Raw genomic sequence first — 19,736 nt, 5'->3', positions numbered from 1 at the left:
ATTTACTTTCTTGGCAAGTTGAGTACACATTCTAGTCATATTAACAATAGCACCATAACGTACATTAAATATGCAGAACTTTTCATCTTATATCTGAAAATTTGTACCAACATCTTCCCAATTCTCTTACCTGCAGCCCTTGTGACCCACTATTTTACTCTTTTGCCTCCCAGAATTCAACTTTCTTAGATTTCAAATAACAGGTAACATGAGGTTTTGTCTTTTCAAATCTGGCTTATTTTACTTAGTAAAATGTCCTCCACAGTTATTGTTGCAAATGGCAAGATGATTTTTGAAAGAACAAAATACTTGTAAATAGCTGAAATCCAACTGGGGTCCAGTTCTTGCACATGGTGATGTTTTGGTTAGAAAAGTAAGGTTATGTACATGCCTATAATCCAAGATCCAGGAACCAGAGGCAGGCAGATTGCCACAAATTTGAGGTCAGTTGGTTGACATAATGGGTTCCAAGCTAGCCAGAGATATATTGTTTCAAAAAAAATCCTAAAACAACAAAGAAAAAGCAAATAAAACACCTCCTACTCAAAAACTCAGGTGCTGAAAAGTAAAATTGAAAACCCAGGATTTTGGTTATCCCACAAGTTAATAAAATTACAATAGAATGCTGCTTTTGGGAGAAAGCAGGAATGTGAGATTTAGTTTTTACACTCTTGCTTATTTTTCAATACATTAAGTTTATTAGTTTTAATTCATTGAAATTGAAATCTTTCCAAATGTAACAAGATTGTGTGGACCTAAAGATTATAGCCCTAAAAGAAAAGATTTGCCCAATAAATTTGTAGCTTAGGCAAGATCGCAAGAGTCCGGTTTATCTTATTATGGAGTAAATTATTTAGGCATTTTTAGAAGAATCTATGTACAATCTAGTCTAGAAGTGCCGAGTCTAATGCGGCCTGGAATGACAGCACTTTAAGGGTTGTTGATTTTTGCATCACAGTTGTGAAGTGGAATAAACAGTGGGGTAACCTGTTGATTTGCTAACTCATTAACCTGAGTGTGGACCATCAGTCAGCACATAACAGACATAGTAAAGTCACTTCTAATGAGATGGAATGGGTCCCAGACTAACAAATCCTGAGGGGAACTTGATTTAAAATATTAACATGTAGAGGGAAAATATCCTTTAGAAGGAAGACGATCAGCCTTGGATCAAGGAAAAGGGAAAGTTTTCCTTCTTTTTCAAGGCCCAAGTTTGACCTTGTCATCCAGCACCATCTAGAGAGGCCTTAGGACAAGGATATTGCTACAGCTCAGCATCGGCATTGGACGCTGCTGAGCCCAGAGCTTTCGAACATCCACTGGAGTTTTGGAGCCAGCTCCCCAGGTCTGATTCCAGCCTTCTTCCTAATTATAATTTGGCTTCTGTGAGTGGTTTGAACCTGTGGGGAGTTACAGTGCTGGCCAGCTCACTCTGGAATCTTGGCAGACACATTTCTTTTATAAATAATAAGTTTTTAAAGTACTTCATGCTGTGAATAAATCTTAATTTGTACTTCTCTGTTGGGGTCTGCCATCCTCCTTAGGCCCCTTTACCCAGACAACTTTCATATAGGCTTTTTGTTTACTTTTTTTACTTTTTAGTTTTTTGTTTATTTGAGAGTGACAGACAAAGAGAGGTAGAGGGAGAGGGAGAGGAAGGGGAGAGAGAGAGAGAGAGAGAGAGAGAGAGAGAGAGAGAGAGAGAGAGGGGGAGAATGGGTGCACCAGGGCCTCCAGCCACTGCAAATGAACTCCAGATGCATGCGCCCCCTTGTGCATCTGGCTAACGTGGGTCCTGGGTAGTCGAGCCTCGAACCGGGGTCCTTAGGCTTCACAGACAAGCACTTAACCACTAAGCCATCTCTCCAGTCCTCATATAGGCTTTTGAATAGATAGAGTCAACCCTTGAATTCTGATCTTTATCTTGTCACTGATGGTGACTTCTTGGCTTTCTGTTAGAATTGAACATTTCATTTTCTTTTTATTACGTATTTATATTTGAGACAGGTCTCACAATGTGGCTCAGGTTGGCCTTAAACTTGCAATCTTTGCTTCAGCCTCCCGAATGCCAGATGGCACACTTGTGATACCAACCCTTGCTTCGAGGAGTTCTTAGCTGTGATCAGGATGCATTTAACCAGTGACGGCAGGGGCTGAAGAGATGGCTTAGCAGCTAAGGCCCTGGCCTGCAAGGCCTAATGACCCAAATGTGATTCCCCAGTGCCCATGTAAAGCCAGATGCACAAAGTGGCACATGTATCTGGAGTTTGTTTGCAGTGGCTGGAGGCCCTAGCATACCCATTTTCTCTCTGTTTCTCTTCTCTCTCTGCTTGCAAATAGATAGATAGGTAGGCAGATAGATAGATAGATACATACATACTGAAAGAGTGACAGCATTTACTCACCAATTTCATCTCATGATGGCTAATCTCTGGCTATCAACTCAACAGGATTTAGACTCACCATGGAAACAAGTCTATGAGAATGTCTGTAAGGGATTTGTTGAGATGAGAGAACCCACCCTACCTGCGAGGTCCCAGCTCGTCAGAAAGGGAGGGCCAAGGAGGTGAGATTACTGATTGCAAAAACGTTCTGGGAGTAGCAGCGAGAGCAGCCATATCTTTGTTCCATACTCTGCCATTGCGTGGCATGTGGTATTTTCTTCATCCCATGTATCCTAATGAAGGTGGATAGTGGCCAGGGTCAGGTACATACCTTGATCATGTGGGAAGTTCCATATCATGTTGGTTTCTAGCTCACCAGAATTATAGTCCCAGAAGTCCACTGGGCAGCCAGCTGGCCTGCCCACTTAAATACTTCTGGGACCCTCCGCCAGGCCAGACCTGCCTGACAAGCATCATGCCGTGGGCTAAAAGCAGAGAGCTGAGCAGCAGCATTGCTCTCTGCTTCCTCCGTGGATGAGCAGCCCCCTCAGGCTCCTGCTACCGTGCCTTCCCTCCCACGAAGGATTGGAACCTCAACCTGAAAGATGAAATAAATCAACCCTTCCTTCCTTAAGTGGCTTCTTGTCAGGTATTTGGTCACAACCACAGGAAACTAATAAACATATCAATTTTATTTACCTTCCTTCACAAGACAGACAAGTATGTTTAAACTCACTTTATAGGTGGTAAATTTGGAAAGTGAAAGTTTTCCAACATCAATTACTTAAATTTTCTGAAGTCAGGACTATACATATGTATATAACTTATCCTTGTGTTTTCTCAAGTTACTTTAACAGGTTATTCCCACTACAGGTAAATAATTGAGGCTGTGAATTCAGAGTAAGGTTTTGGGTCAAATTCAAGCCCAAGTTTGGTATTTCTTAAACATTTTTAAAAACTTTATTTTATTTATTTAAAGAGAGATAGAGAGAGAGATAGAGAGAGAGAGGCAGAGGGAGGGAGAGGCAGAGAGAGAATGGGCGTGCAGGGTCTCCAGCCACTGCAAACGAACTCCAGATGCATGTGCCCCCTTGTGCATCTGGCTTTCATGGGTTTTGGAGAGTCGAACCCAGATCCTTTGGCTTTGTAGACAAATGCCTTAACCACTAAGCCATCTTTCCAGCCCCCAAGTTTGGTATTTCTGATCAAGGATTATAGATGCACATTCAATAGCTCAATAGCCTTCCCCTTGGAATTCAGCTGAAGGAAACAGTTAAAAAGAAGGAAAATTTTGTGTAAAAAGAAGTTAATTACAGCATTATTTATAATATAAAAAAATCTTAGACCATTTCTAGGTTCCCAAACATAGCTAACTAAATTTTGGCATTTTTCCTAGGCTATAAAACAGTTATAAATTAATTATTAGAATGATGGAGCAACATATAGACATGAATGAACATTTATCAAATATGGTGATTTGATTCAGGTGTTCCCCATAAACAGGTGTCTAGAGTTGTTGGACTTGAAGCTACAAAGTTTGATATTTGCCCTGGTTGTTTTACATCTTGTATTGGTTGAATATTTCTTTACTATGCTCAGTGTCATCTTTTGCAGTATGAATGTTTATTCTGTGCCAATATGGTTTTTTTTTTTTGAGGTAGGGTCTCACTCTGGCCCAGGCTGACCTGGAATTCACTATGTAGTCTCAGGGTGGCCTTGAACTCATGGCAATCCTCCTACCTCTGCCTCCCGAGTGCTGGGATTAAAGGCGTGCACCACCATGCCTGGCCCAATATGTTTTTTTAAGGTTATTTTTGGTATTATGGCTCAGTTAAAAGATCCTGGACTATGGGGATGTATGAACATCATTGGAATTGATAAAAACTATGGGGACTTTTAAAGTTGTATGAATGCATTGCATTTTACATCATGGATGATTATCAGTTTATGGGGGTCAAGGGCGGAATGTGGTGGTTTGATTCAGGTGTCACCCATAAACTTAAGTGTTCTAAATGCTAGGTTCCCAGCTGATGGAGTTTTGGAATTAATGCCTCCTGGAGGGAGTGTATTGTTGAGGGTGGGCTTATAGGTGTTATAACCAGTTTCCCCTTGCCAGTGTTTGGCACACTCTCCTGTTGTTATTGTCCACCTTGTGTTGGCCAGGGGCTGATGTCCACCCTCTGCTCATGCCATCGTTTACCCCTGCCATTGTGGAGCTTCCCCTCGAGCCTATAAGTCAAAATAAACCTCTTTTTCCCACAAGCTGCTCTTGGTGGTGTGATTTCTACCAGCAATGCGAACCTGACTGTAACACCAAATGTTCTTTTATGAGTGAAATATGCAGAGCACTTGTATGGTTGGTATCACAACTTGTGGAAAAACAGTTTTCTAATACAGGGAACACATAGAATGTACAGGAATGTGGAGAGACATATTGCACTATGAATGCAGGCCCATTTACATGAAATATATGTACAAAAAATAGTGGCTTTCATTATGACACTATCAGATATGTGTATAAGGAAGTTTGATCATATTTATTCTCTCTATTACCTCTGCTTATTCCCTCCAACATTGGTTACTTTCTTAGTCTCTAAGAATCCTCTTCTTTAAAAAAAAAATCTTTTTTATTCATTTGCAAGTTGAAAGAGATAGAGAAAAGGGAGATAGACACAGAGAAGGGGTGTGCCAGGGCTTCTAGCTGCTGCAAATAAAATACAGATGCATGTGCCACCTTGTGCACCTGGCTCTATGTGGGTCCTGGGGAATAGAGCTTGGGTTATTAGGCTTTGCAGGCAAGTGCTTTAACTGCTGAGCCATCTCTTCAGCCCAAGAATCCTCTTTTGATGTTCATCTCACTCTCTCTCTCTCTCTCTTTGTTTTGATTCCACACATGAGAGAAAACACACGAAGCTTAACCTTGAGTCTGTTTTATATGATTCATCATGACTTTTCATGTTATAATACTGAGTATCAGTATAATTAGTTTACTTTGCAATAAAAGCTGTGAGTTAATGATAAGGCAATGAGCATGTCATTGAGACGGTTCATGACACCTTTTGAGATAACATTTCCTTTACATCAAAGTCACTTGGTTTTTTAGAGATACTTGCTCAACCATGTTTATTGCTGCTGTATTCACAATAGCTAGGAAATGGAGCCAGCCTAGATGTCCCTCAACAGATGAATGGATAATAAAGATATGGTACATTTACACAATGGAGTTCTATTCAGCAGTAAAGAAAAATGAAGTTATGAAATTTGCAGGGAAATGGATGGATCTGAGAAGGATTATACTATGTGAGGTAACCAAGGCCCAGAAAGCCAAAGGTTGCATGTTCTCTCTCATATGTGGATCCTAGCTACAAATGTATAGACGTGTGTGTAAGCTGGAACCAAAAATCAGTAGCAGAGGCCAGTAAGCTAGAAAAAGGCTATGAGGGAGGGAGGAGAGGGAAGGGCTTAATGGGATGGTATTGTATATACATAAGTAGAAGAATAGATTATAAGAAGGGGAAGTCAGGGAGGGGAGGGAAATATCATGGTTTAGTGTCTATAAATAAAGAAGTTGTCAATAAAAAAAAAAACCACTTGGTTTAGGCAATATTCTTTCAGAATAAACACCCAGTTCTTATTCCTTTCAAAATAATTTTCATAGTAATCTATGTATTATTACTTTTGTTTTTTTTGAGGTAGAGTCTCAGTTTAGACCAGGCTGGACTGGAATTCACTATGTAGTCTCAGGGTGTCCTTCAACTCAGAGCAATCCTGCTACCTCTGCCTCCCAAGTGCTGGAATTAAAGGCATGTGCTACCATGCACAGTTAAGAGCTTTCTTTGATTAAAGCATAATATTGATCGATATGTCAAATATACTGGATTGTGGCCCAGGGCCCAAGGTTCTCATTATCTCTCTGCCACTGAGCATGAGGTTGGGAAGGATGTCTAACCTCTGAAGGCTTACTATCTCCATGTATCAGATGACCTTCTTTTTTCCTCTTTCTTTCTTTCTTTTTTTTTTTTTTTCTTTTTTGAGGTAGGGTCTCTCTTTAGCTCAGGCTGACCTGGAATTCACTGTGTATTCTCAGGGTAGCCTCAAACTCATGGCAATCCTCCTACCTCTGCCTCCCAAGTGCTGGGATTAAAGGTGTGTGCCACCACACCCAGCTTTCAGATGACCTTCCTGAACTATATTTTTAGGCCTCTTTAGTATTCTATTGATCTTAATTTAAGATTTAATTATTATAAATTTTAGTTCTGAAACTAGTCTTAATTTTTCTAGACTAATTTAGTGGATTTCTAACTCTGGACAGACTTACTGTTTTATTAATTTTTTAAAGTTAGCATACAAAGTGATGGGTCACAGCTTGGCATCTTCATACATACATGTTATTAGAATTTGTTTGCATTGTTTCCCTCCTCTACTGCCCAACTCCATCCCATCTTCCCAATTAGTCCCCTCTTCTGCTCTCCTTTTGCATATAACCTATTGCCTTCTTTATCTCTCACCTTAATATCTGGGAAGATTTTAACAAAAAGAAGGTTAAGATTTAAATTTGTCTAATGTTTCAGGTTATGCTTGATACCATGGAAAAGTTTAATTTGTGGCATGCAAAATAGAATTGTCCACACCTGAGAATTGCTATGCTGAAGAAACACATGTAGCAGTGGAAAGAGGAATGTCAAAGGCTGAGAGCATACTGCCTTGCAGTACTACAGAAATTGCAGAGTGTTAGCATTTCAATGATTACCAGAAGGCAAATAGCCAAAGTGGTAGGAATTATTCCATGGAGTATTGTAGAGTGGGTAAAACTGGTGGAGTATGGAGTGTGTGTGGTTGCACCACTGTATAGTGGGTTAGCATGATATGTTCAGAGTCATTTTGTTTTAAACATTTTATTTATCTATTTTATTTATTTATTTGAGACAGAGAGAGGGAGAGAAGCAGAGAAAGAGAAAGAGAGAGAGAGAGAGAGATTGAGAATGGGCATGCCAGGGCCTCTAGCCACTGCAAGTGAACTCCAGATGCATGCACCACCCTGTGCATCTATGTGGGACCTGGAGAATTGAACCTGGGTGCTTAGGCTTTACAGGCCAGAGCCTTAACTTCTAAGCCATCTCTCCAGCCCCGGAGTCATTTTGTGTGTGTGAACACAGCTCTGCTATGTTGGAGAAAATGAAGAACCCACATTATGACTTAGATTTAGTATGTTAGACAAGCTTCTTTGACATTTGAAGTACCATTTTAAAGAGAATGCCCTTAGCTGTGCTCTTAAGGTGGACCTGCAGTGGTGGAGTTAATTGGAACTGGATCATGGAAACGAGAGTCCATGGCAAATCTCTACGAGGTCAGGGGTGACAGTGGCTACAATACATTTCTGAATAATGTGCATTTTTATTTTTAACAAGCATTGGCTATCTCAAGACTGCAAGTCCTTGACCTTTCATAACAGACTAAGAATCTAAAAACATACACCATGAAGATGCAAAAACAATTAGAGGTTTCTTTGACCTTTATGATGACTGGAATTTAAATATTTACTAACCTTCTCTCTCACCTATCAAAACAAAGGCTAATTGTGAATTCATTGCATTACATTTGGAAACCACTAATATCATCTAAAGGTTCCTGCTATTAGAGCTGATGGCTTCCTTGCTGAGCATAGGCCAAGGGTAATTTAAATTATTTGGGGCTTGTAGTCTTTTTTTGTTTTTTTAAACTCTGTGTTAACTATAAGCTTTGTGACTATGGAAGCATGTCTTATTTCTTTTTGCTCTCTTTCTGTCTCCTTTTGTCTCTCTGACTGTCTGTCTTTCTTGTGCTAGCAATCAAACTCCAGGCTTGTATATGCAAGAGAAGTACTCTACTACTGAGCTACATCTCCAACCAGAAAACATTTCTTTTAATTTTACTTCTTTCTGTGCTTTAGTTTCCCCATATGTGAAATATTAATAACAGAACACATCTTGAGGGCTTGCTTTGAAGATTACATTAGATAGTACATAGAAATATTTAGACACATTTTTGGTTTTCTTTTGAGTTAGAGTGCCACTCTAGCCCAAGCTGACCTACAACTCACTCTGTAGTCCCAGGCTGGCTTTGAACTCACAGCGATTCTCCTACCTCTGCCTCCCAAGTGCTGGGATTAAAGGCATGTACCACCATGCTGGTCAATACCTAGTAATACTTACAACTATATTTGGTATATAGCTGTGGTGGTTTGATTCAGGTGTCCCCTATGAACTTATGTATTCTGAATGCTAGGTTCCCAGTGGGTGTCAGTTTGGGAATTAATGCCTCCTGGAGGCAGTGTATTATTGGTGGTGGGTTTATGGGTATTACAGCCAGTTTCCCCTTGCCAGTGTTTGGCACACTCTCTTGTTACTGCTGTCTACCTTATGTTGGCCAGGGGGTGATGCCCACCCTCTGCTCATGCCATTGTTTCCCCCTGCCATCATAGAGCTTCTCCTCAAGTCTGTAAGCCACAATATACCCTTTTATTTCCCAAAACCTGCTCTTGGTCATAGGATTTCTGCCAGCAATGTGAACCTTACTGAAACAGTAAAGTTAGCACCAGGAATGGGGTCATTTTCTGCTAGACACCTGACTATGTGGCTTTGGTCTTTTGGAGCTGATTTTTAAGAGGAATGTGGAAGGACTTGAAACCTTGGCCTAAGAGACACCTTGCAGTGCTTCCATTTCTAACTTTTTTTTGACTCCTATAATAAACTTCTAGGTTTGGAGTTTGTTTAGGCTATTTAGAAAAGTAAGTTTTTATGTTTTTAGACCTTGGGACATTTTGACAAATTGAGATGTATCATTTCTAGATTTTTTTTTTTGGCAAGAGATTTGAGGTTTTTTTTATTTTTCAAGTGCAGAATCTCTCTTCCTGGCGGAGGGCTGAAGCCACAATCAAGGTACAGACTTTGCCTCCATCTGCCTCCCTCTCCTGACCTCCTCTGTTACCTCTGCAGAGAAGCCGAACACTGACGGGTGTGAGGCCTGCTGCTGGGTTGTTACAAGTGGGTGAGCCACATCCCTAGAGGAACTGGAAGAACCCATTTGGTTGGGCAATGAAAGGCTATGATTTTATATTGACTTTTAACCCAGGGAGAGGTCAGAGCTGCCATAGAAAACTCATCACCCATGAGGGGAGTCTAGTCGAAGAAGAGGCCTTAGAACACCTCCTTCCTGCTCTTTGGATTCCTGCAATCTTGTGCATTGCAGTGAACTCTCTTTCCCTCTTCCCTGTTCCGTGGGGGAAAAGATGCCTGTCCCACCCATCTGTTCCTTCGGCTTGTGGCATGCGGCCTGGTGTGGGTCTGGTGTTGGTTAAACATGTTTCTGGAAGGAGAGAATGAATGACCTGAGGTTTCGAGTTGCATGCTTGCCTGACGTTCGAGCGGTGGGGAGGGGAGCAGGGTGAGGCCAGGGCGGGGAAGAGGAGGTGCTCTTCCTAAAATTACTCCCAGCATGGAAATTTCCTTTTCATACAGAAGAACTTCTGGGCGATTGCCAAGTTCTCTTATTGCTTTAATCGACAACTTACGTAAGAGGTCTTTTACTAATTAGAGCCAGGTTTAAAGTTGTTCACATTGTACTTATGTATAAGTCCAGCAGGTACCCTTACCCCCCCAAAATGGAGGTGTCTTTTTAAAAAAATATTTTATTTATTTAAGAGAGAGAGAAAGAGAGAATGGGCACACCAGGGCCTCCAGCCACTGCAAATGAATTCCAGATGCATACACCCCCCTTGTGCATCTGGCTTACGTGGGTCCTGGGGAATTGATCCAGGGTTCTTAGGCTTCACAGGCAAACACCTTAACTGCTAAGCCATTTCCCCAGCTCAGGGGTGTCTCGAGGGAAGATTGAGATAAGGCTGACAATCTGGGTTGTGGCCATTCCTGCCCTGCCCTTTCACAGGGACTAACCAGAGCCTAGCGTAGACCTTGCTTCAGGAGCAGCTGGCAAAGACCAGGTAATATGCCAAATGATGTTCTCTCCATCTTGTCCCTGGTCTGCCTTTCCAACAATCTACCTACCCAGATTTCAGCTATCCTCTGTGAACTCTGAGATTTGGGGCCATTCTGTTCTTTTCTCCTAACCATACAGAACTAATTTGTCTTCTTTTTGGAGAATTTTGAATTGCAAGAAAAAATATTACAGAGTAAAATAATTTTTCTTTTTTTTGACAATTTTTATTCATGAACACAATATATTTTGATCATAATACCCTCCCAATATCTTCTGTTGTCTTCCCACTTCTGTCCCCCCTCTACTGAACCCCTTCTTTTTAAATTGTCTTCTATTTTGATGCCTTTCCTCCCCTCCCTCATCATCCATATTGAAATGTTGATGGGTCTAGTGTGCAGCTTCTGTGCAGAAAACCACATGAATGCAATGGCCTCTTCATATGGAGAAGACAGCTGTCCAAAGCTCTCCTCCCCATCCTCTGCCCTCTTCCATGGTGTCCCCTGAGCCTTGCAGTGAGCGGTAGAGATGTTCCATTTATCAGTGAGCGCTCAACACCCATTTCTTCTCAGGACTTTGATGAATTGTGAGTCAGAAAAGCAGTTGCTGCCATCTGCAAAAGGAAGTTTCTCTGACCAAAGGTGAGAGCCACACTAGTATAAGGTTATGAACACAAAGATTTGGAGGACAACTTGATGGGCACAGCATATCCATTTAGCCAAGCAACAGTAGTAGCTTTACTCCTTGGGCCTATGACCTTTCCAGCCACAGGCTTTTGACTATGTTTTCAGTACATGCTGTATTTATTATATGGCTTTGTGATATAGCTTTAGATGAGGTAAGGTGATGCCTCCAGAGGTGTTTCTTTTGCTGAGGGTATGTGTGGATATCTGAGGCCTTCTGCCATCTATATGAATTTTGAGATTATTTTTTCAATCTCTGTAAAGAAAAATGTTGGGATTTTTATTGGTATTGCATTAAATCTGTATATTGCCTTTGGTAAGATTTCATTTTCACAATGTGAATTCTGCCTATCCAGGAGCATGGGAGGCCTTTCCATTTTCTCAAGTCCTCTTCAATTTGTTTTTTTTTTTTTTCTTTTTGAATGTTTTTGTGTTTTCATTTTATAGGTCTTTTACATCCTTGGTTAATGTTATTCCAAGGTATTTTATTTTTATTTTTGTTGCTATTGAAAATGGGACAATGTTGCCTATTTTTTTCTCTGTATCTTTATCTGTTGCATATAGAAAGGCTACTGATTTTTTAAAATAATTAAAAAAAAATTTTTTTTTTATTTGAGAGCGACAGACACAGAGAGAAAGACAGATAGAGGGAGAGAGAGAGAATGGGCGCGCCAGGGCTTCCAGCCTCTGCAAATGAACTCCAGACGCGTGCGCCTCCTTGTGCATCTGGCTAACGTGGGACCTGGGGAACTGAGCCTCGAACCGGGGTCCTTAGGCTTCACAGGCAAGCGCTTAACCGCTAAGCCATCTCTCCAGCCCAAGGCTACTGATTTCTGTGCATTGATTTTGTATCCTGCTACTTTGCTGAAGGAGTTAATCACCCTTAAGCATTTTGAAATGGATGTTCTTGGGTCTCTTATGTATATAATCATGTCATCTGTGAATAGGACTAATTTAACTTCTTCCTTTCTAATTTGCATCCCTTTTGTTTCTTTCTCCTGTCTTATTGCTTGAGCCAGAACTTCCAGTACTACATTGAAGAGCAGAGGTGAGAGTGGACACATCTGTCTTGTTCCTGATCTCACTGGGAAATCCTTCAGTCTCTCCCCATTAAGTATTAAGGTTTTCAGTACCAGGTATTCCCTCCCATGGAGTGGGCCTCAAATCCAATCAGAGAGCAGTTGCCCCTTGCTGCAGTTAGGTTTGCATTGCTGGCGGAAATCACCTGACCAAGTGCAGCTTTGAAAAAAGGGGTTTATTTTGGCTTACAGGTTCGAGGGGATGCTCCAAGATGGCAGGGAAATGATGGCATGAGTAGAGAGTGGACATCACCTCCTGGCCAACATCAGGTGGACAACAGGAACAGGAAAGTGTGCCCAATACTGGCAAGGGGAAACTGGCTATAACACCCATAAATCTACCCCAACAATACACTGCCTCCAGGAGGCATTAATCTCCATCATTTGGGAACCTAGAATTCACAGCACATAAGTTTATGGGGGTCACCTGAATCAAACCACCATATACCGTCCCTGGCCCCTATAAACTGATAACAATATATGGTTTAAAATGCAATGTATTCAGTCCAACTTTAAAAGTTCCCATTGTTTTTTTTTTTTAATCACTCCCAATGATGTTCAAACATTCCCAAGTCCAAGTCTTCTAACTGAGCCATAATACCAAAAAATTGCCCCCAAACCCATAATGGTGCAGAATACACATCCACACTGCAAAAGAAGGCATTGGGCAAAACAAAGAAATATCCAACCAATACAAGATTTAAACAGGGCAAATTTCAAACTCCATAGCTCCAAGTCCAACAACTCTAGTCAATAACAAATCTCCAAGTCTGATAATTCTGACCAGCAACAAGGCTCTGGAATTCCAATTCCATCCCTCCAGTTATTTTACTCACAGTCCTGGAAAACTTCATCCAGCACCAGCTGCTCTCCTTGGCAGCCATCTCGTGGTCCCGGGATCTCCACTGCAAAGCATGGTTCATCCTCATGGCTCCATTGGGTCTCCATGCAGGCACCCAGCAAACCTGCTTCACACTGCCCATGGCCATTTCCAAAACACAAGACCATGCTGCAAACTCAATGACCTTCTCTTTCCTGCATTTACTCCACAATACCAAGTATGATGCCAGTTTGTTAATCCAGGGGGAAATAAAGCAGACTTTGAAGTACAGGACACTCCTTAAGCACTCAGGCCCTTTCGAAAGAGTCTACATTCTTCTTGTTGACTCAGTACAGGTCAGCTGGCCCAATCTCAAAGGTGTAAACTCTCAGTTAATTGCAACTGAACAGGCAGAAGCTTCAGCTCAAAGATTTCATTCTGTGCCATAGCCCTCAGCACACACCAGTCCATTTCTATGAAATGCAATCCTGCACAAGTTCTCAGGACATGGACATAACAGCAAGCCTCTCACACAAACTGCTTCAGGCCCAGTCCAGGCAAAGCTCTTTCTCACCCTCATAAACTAAACCTCACAGTCCATAGTTCTTATTGCATTCAAGTCTTTCAACTCTGACCAGAATAGCCCATCAAGCTGTACTTACAGCACTGCAAGGCATCTCTGAAGCCAAGGTTTCAAATCCTTCCACAGTCCTCTTTTTTTAAAAATACTTTTGTTTATTTTTATTTATTTATTTGAGAGAGAGAGAGAGAGAGAAAGAGAGCGAATGAGAGGGTCAGAGACTGAGAGAGAGAATGGGCACAACAGGGCTTCCAGCCACAGCAAACGAACTCCAGACATGCGCCCCCTTGTGCATCTGCCTAACATGGGTTTTGGGGATGGAGCCTTGAACTTAGGCTTCACAGGCAAGCGCTTAACTGCTATGCCATCTCTCCGGCCCATTCCACAGTCCTCTTGAAATCCAGCTCCAAAAGGCCAAAGCCACACAGTTAAGTGTCTAGAAGCAATCCCACTCTTCTGGTACCAACTGTTACTGTTGCAGTCAGGTTTGCATTGTTGGCAGAAATCATCCAACCAAGAGCAGCTTTTGGGAAAAAAGGATTTATTTCGGTTTATAGACTCAAGAGGATGCTCCACTATGGCAGGGAAAATGATGGCATGGGCAGAAGGTGGACATCACCCCCTGGCCAACATAAGGTGGACAATAGCAACAGGAGAGTGTGCCAAACACTGCCTCCAGAAGGTGTTAATTCTCAAATCTCCATCAGCTGGGAACCCAGCATTCAGAGCATGTCAGTTTATGGGGGACACCTGAATCAAACCACCACACCCCTGTAGTAGTTATACCTTTATTGTACCTGTGAGCACATTTTCCTGGCTGGTCAGTTGTGTAGCTTGCATGGTGGACCCACTGTTGGTAATACTGTTCTGGCTTTCCCCCCCACAGCCTGTCCAGTGCTATGACAGTCAGTCAGAGGGAGGAGGCTTCCACTTCAGTTCCAGCTTAATTTCTCAATGTCCTGCCACCCAGCCAAAATGTGGCATTTTCAGCAATAGGGACTTACTGTTCAAAGAAGTTTTTAAACTACAAATAAAAATGCAGTTATGTAGAGCATAAACAGGCTCAAGTTAGGGTTCCAACTGTGCAACCTTAAGCAAGTGGTGGCAACCGAACCCTTTCACCCCTATATTTAATTCTTCACTCAAAAAATGTTTGTTGGGCATCTTTTCTGTGCTGGACATTGGGTAGTTCAGTTCTCTGCTCTCACAGAACTTACACCTGAGCAGATAAACTGACAAGTAAAATGATGACAAGAACATCAGGAAGGAAATCTATAGGGTCCAATTGAGGACAGCAAGAGGAAGAACTGACTTGCCAGCTGAGGCAGGTAGGGTTGAGCCTTGGAGAATAAAAAAATAATTAAGCAGGGCTGGAGAGATGGCTTAGTGGTTAAAGCGCTTGCCTGAAAAGCCTAAGGATCTGTGCTCGACTTTCTAGATCCCACATAAGCCAGACACACAAAGGTGAGGCAAGCACAAGGTCGCACATGCCCACTAGGTGGCACAAGTGTCTGGAGTTCAATTACAGTGGTCGAGGCCCAGCACGTCAATTCTCTCTCTCTAAAATCAAAATAAAATAAAAAAGAACTAAACAGACCAAATATGTAGAAGCATTTCAGATGGAGGGAAAATCACAGTCCAAGGTCCTGGGAAGAACATTCAGATTGGTTGGGCATGAAGTAAGGGGCAACAGGAGCATGTGGGAAGGTGAGATGAGTTGGAAGGTGAGATGTCTAATTATACTGGGTTTAGTGGGAATCTTACTCTTAATTCTAGAGCACTAAAAGACTTTTAGCATTAAAGTCAAAGTCCATCAAGTGTCACTGACTAGGGCTGACAGAAGGAAGCCAGTCCAGAATAGCAACAGGCAGGAGTGCAGAGAAATAAACCCAAGGAGTGGGAAATGTGTTCTGTCTCAGCAGCCAGCAGCTCACCTCGCCACCAGGCCAGTTTACTGCGCTGGGCCTCTGTTCTCAGCTCTGCAGTGTCGCCTGCCAGAGTTTGCTCTTTCCCCCTCTGGTGTCTGCAGTGCTCTCCTGGGACTCTGCCTCCACCAGCAAGCCAATGAATTATTAAAAAATAATTTGTTTTCCAAGAGATGGCGTTTCATCTCTGTGCAGATTTTTGTGGGGTACAAGGAAGTCAAACTGGTACCCACAGCTCACTAACTATGAGTCCTTGGGCCAGACCTGGGCCAGTCACAGCAGCTGAAAACTCTCTCTGGCTCCAAGTTGAGGGCAGTGGGTAGAGGATGCTGCCTCGCCTGGCCAGTGCCTCATGATTAGCTAGAGCCCATTTTAAAGACCAGTCCGTGGCACCAAGTCCTGCCCTGTGTTGGCAGCCTTGGATACCTCACTCCTTGCCCAAGGTCAAAGGGGCCAGCAGCATTTTCCCCAGAGACCCAGCTCATCAGCGTGCTCATTCAAGATGGAGTTGTTGCAGGAACTCAGGAGGGACTGAGTTCACACCAGGAACTTTGGGGAGACCTGGGCCACCTCTTTGGTGGTCAGCCTCATTCCTCCACCCTAATGGAGTCTACATTTCTCCTGCTGTGTGTTTTCTGCCTGTCTTTGTGGGGAATTGCTCACAAAACTCAGAAGAGGCTGGGCGGCCAAGTTATCTCTAGAGATCATCATAACCTTGACATTTCTTCCTCTGCCTGGCTGGTCTCTCCCACTTCCTGTGTGGGAGGCCGGCAGGACATCCACAGTCTAGTGATTCTTTTGCATTCGTTACTCGTCATAACGGAGAATTCTTGAGTATTCCTGGACAGAGATTGGAGAGTAATAGGAAATAAAGAGACCTAGAGAAATTAAGAAATGCTAGAGGCCGTGTGTTTTTCAGAGGACCAAAGGGAACATAGGAAATGTCCTACAGGACAGGAGAGCCAGGTCCAAAGCCCTTGATCATGCGGCCTCTGAACGGGTCCCAAGGCCCTCTGGTCCTCCACAGAGCAGTGTTCGTAATGCAGATCAGGGCAAGCTATGCCAACAGCCAGTACTAAGAGGGCTCTGTGGGTACTGAGATCTTGGGCCAGTGTCTGGTCTTCTGAGTAGCTGCTACTGCCACAGCCTTCTCCCTTGAAAAGAGAATCCAGTAACAACTGCAAATGTATAATCCCTGTCATGTGAGTGACTATCGTGGCTATTCCTATTTCACTGTTGAGGAAACTGAGGTAAAGTCACTAACTTGTTCTAGGTGGACTAGCTCCAGCACCCTGTCCACACTCTCCTGCCCCTGGGTACTGTCTGCATTTCTCCTGGTTAGCTTCTGCCCATTGCAAATGCTTCCAGCAGAAGTGCCAGTGGTCCTCTTCCAAAACTGAGTCATAGCTCCGCTTGCTCTGTAAGCATATCTCGACCAGGATTGTTCACAGCCTGAGTATAAAATTTTGAAGTTACCTTAAAAGATTGGTAACATTAATAATCATAGCTACATTTGTGGGACACTCTGTATGCACCAGTCATTTTACTAAGGTATTCATGACAAATCCTCAGCATGAATGTATAAGGTAGGGATTGTGAGCATCCCCACTTTCAGATAAAGGAAATGAGGCTTAGGCAAGATAAGTTACTTGTCCAAGGACACGGGACTGTGGAAAGTAGAGCTTGACTCTGAACCCAAGATGATGAATTGTCAACATACCATACTTCTTAGGGCCTTCCATGACAAAGCCTGACATACCTGTCATGACTGGACCAGGTTATTGGCAGTGAGGTTTCTTGAACAGTATTATTTTGGTTTGAATATAAAATGCCCCATGCACATTTTGGAAACTTTTAGAGTCTTTATGAAACAAGGTGTAGTTGGAGAAAGTAGATTCACTGGTGGTGGTAGGGTGGTCATCTCTAGCACCCACGCCCTTTCTTACTCTATCCTTCCTGGACACCCATGAGAGGAAGAATCTTCCTGGATAACTTCTTCTGTCACCACGATTTTCTGTCCAAGCAACCATGGACCAAACCGCCTGAAACCATGAATAAAAGAATTTCCTCCTCTCGTTAGTGGTTTCTGTCATGTGAGAGTGACTGGCACAAGAACAAGGCACTTTGGAGGGATACAGACCTGAAATCAACTTCTACTGCTTAAATATTTATGGGTTGGACATGTTATTTAACCTCTCAGAGCCCCAATTTCTTCTTCTGTAACCTGGATTGAGTTCACCTTCATCAGGGTGTCAAAAGAGTTAACTTGAAGCCAGGTGTGGTAACACATGCCTTTAATCCCAGCACTCAGGAGGCAGAGGTAGGAGGATCACCCTGAGTTTGAGGCCACCCTGAGAATACATAGTGAATTCCAGGTCAGCCTGGGCCAGAGCAAGCCCCTACCTCAAAAAAAAAAAAATGTTAGAACACTAGATTTCTAAAAATTTGAACATTCATACACTTATAAGTTTTGCCATTATATAAGATTTTCATCAAGTAAACTTAACACTATTACAAATGAAAACCCCATAAGCATGGGCTGGAGAGATGGCTTAGTGGTTAAGGCACTTGCTCTCAAAGCCTAAGGACCCAGGTTCGATTCCCCAGTACCTATGTAAGCCAGATGCACATGGTGGCACATGCACCTAGAGTTCATTTGCAGTGGCTAGAGGTTTTGGCCCACCCTTCTCTGTCTGTCTCTCAAATAAATAAAAAATTTGAAAAGGAAAACCCACAAGCAAAAAGTAATAAAAATTCCTAATTCTTACATCAAAATGTGTATTTTCAATATTATCTATTTTCATGACCAGTACATGTGTCATGAAAACACTGAAGTATTACTGTCTGTACAGTGCATAGGCCGGGGCTCAGCACATAGCCCCTCTCGCCTCTCCTCATCCTTCTCTCGGTGCCTATTTTTCCCTGTCCCCGACTTACTGGCTTCAGTCTGTATGACTACACTTCGGCCTCTTATTTCCCCTCCATTCATTTTCCAACTGGCCCCGTGCCATGCACCTCTGGTCTGTGGAAAGGGATTCTGACTACTTCACTTGTAAGCCTCTCTTGGTGCTGACTTAGATCTTCCAGGCAGGGGTCTCCTGCCATGGGAGTGACCCTGTGCACCTTGATGACATGGCCTGCAAGACAGTACTGTGATCTGTGGTCTGGCTTTCATTGTTATTCTAGTCACTCAGTTCCACCCTGAATTTCTGGGCACTGTGTATGGAACCACCCAGCTACCCTCAGGGGTCCAGCTCAAGTTTTTGCCTTTTTAAAAGTCAGTTAAATAATCTAAAACAGAAAGAGGAAAAATTGATCTATTGAGATTTGTTGAGTTTGTTTTCCCACCAGTTAGTTTATAATTTTTTTTTTAAATTTTTTTTATTTATTTGAGAGCGATAGACACAGAGAGAAAGACAGATAGAGGGAGAGAGAGAGAATGGGCGCGCCAGGGCTTCCAGCCTCTGCAAACGAACTCCAGACGCGTGTGCCCCCTTGTGCATCTGGCTAACGTGGGACCTGGGGAACCGAGCCTCGAACCGGGGTCCTTAGGCTTCACAGGCAAGCGCTTAACCACTAAGCCATCTCTCCAGCCCTAGTTTATAATTTTTGTGGTGATTGTCTACAATAAACTTTTCATGTGGATGCACAGTTGTATGAGGTTTGGCAAATGCATAGCGTCCAGCAGTGCTGGCCCAGAACAGCACAGTCACGTCCTTGTCCAGTCCCTCTTACTGCTCTTTGTAGTAAAATCCTCCCCTTCCCCTTGGCATCTGGAAATTGCTAGTTTGTTTCCATTCTCTTAGTTTTGTCTTACTGGATTCTCATACGTGGCCTATTGACTATGCTTTCTTTCACTTTGCAAAGTGCATTTGAGATTCACCCATGCCACTGCATATATTAATAGTTTGCTGTTTTATTTGACCAAATTTTTCATTGTATGACTATGTCATTGCATTTTTTTTGGAGTTAAACTGTTACCACAACATTTTTTTTTTTACCACGTTTTACCACATTTAAATCCATTTGCCAGTTGAGGAGTCTTTAAAAAAATATAGTATTTATTTATTTATTTGAGAGAGAGAAAGGAGATAGAGATAGATAGATAGATAGATAGATAGATAGATAGATAGATAGATAGATAGATATACAGACAGATAGATAGGTAGATAATAGGGGGCCAGAGCCTCTAGTCACTGCAAACGAACTCCAGCTGCATGCGCCTCCTTGTGCATCTGGCTTATGTGGGTCCTGGGGAATCTAACCTGGGTCTTTTGGCTTTGCAGGCAAATGC

This window comes from Jaculus jaculus, chromosome 7 (genome assembly GCF_020740685.1).
Source record: "Jaculus jaculus isolate mJacJac1 chromosome 7, mJacJac1.mat.Y.cur, whole genome shotgun sequence".
Lineage (NCBI taxonomy): Eukaryota > Metazoa > Chordata > Mammalia > Rodentia > Dipodidae > Jaculus > Jaculus jaculus.
This window is presented reverse-complemented; position numbering follows the sequence as displayed.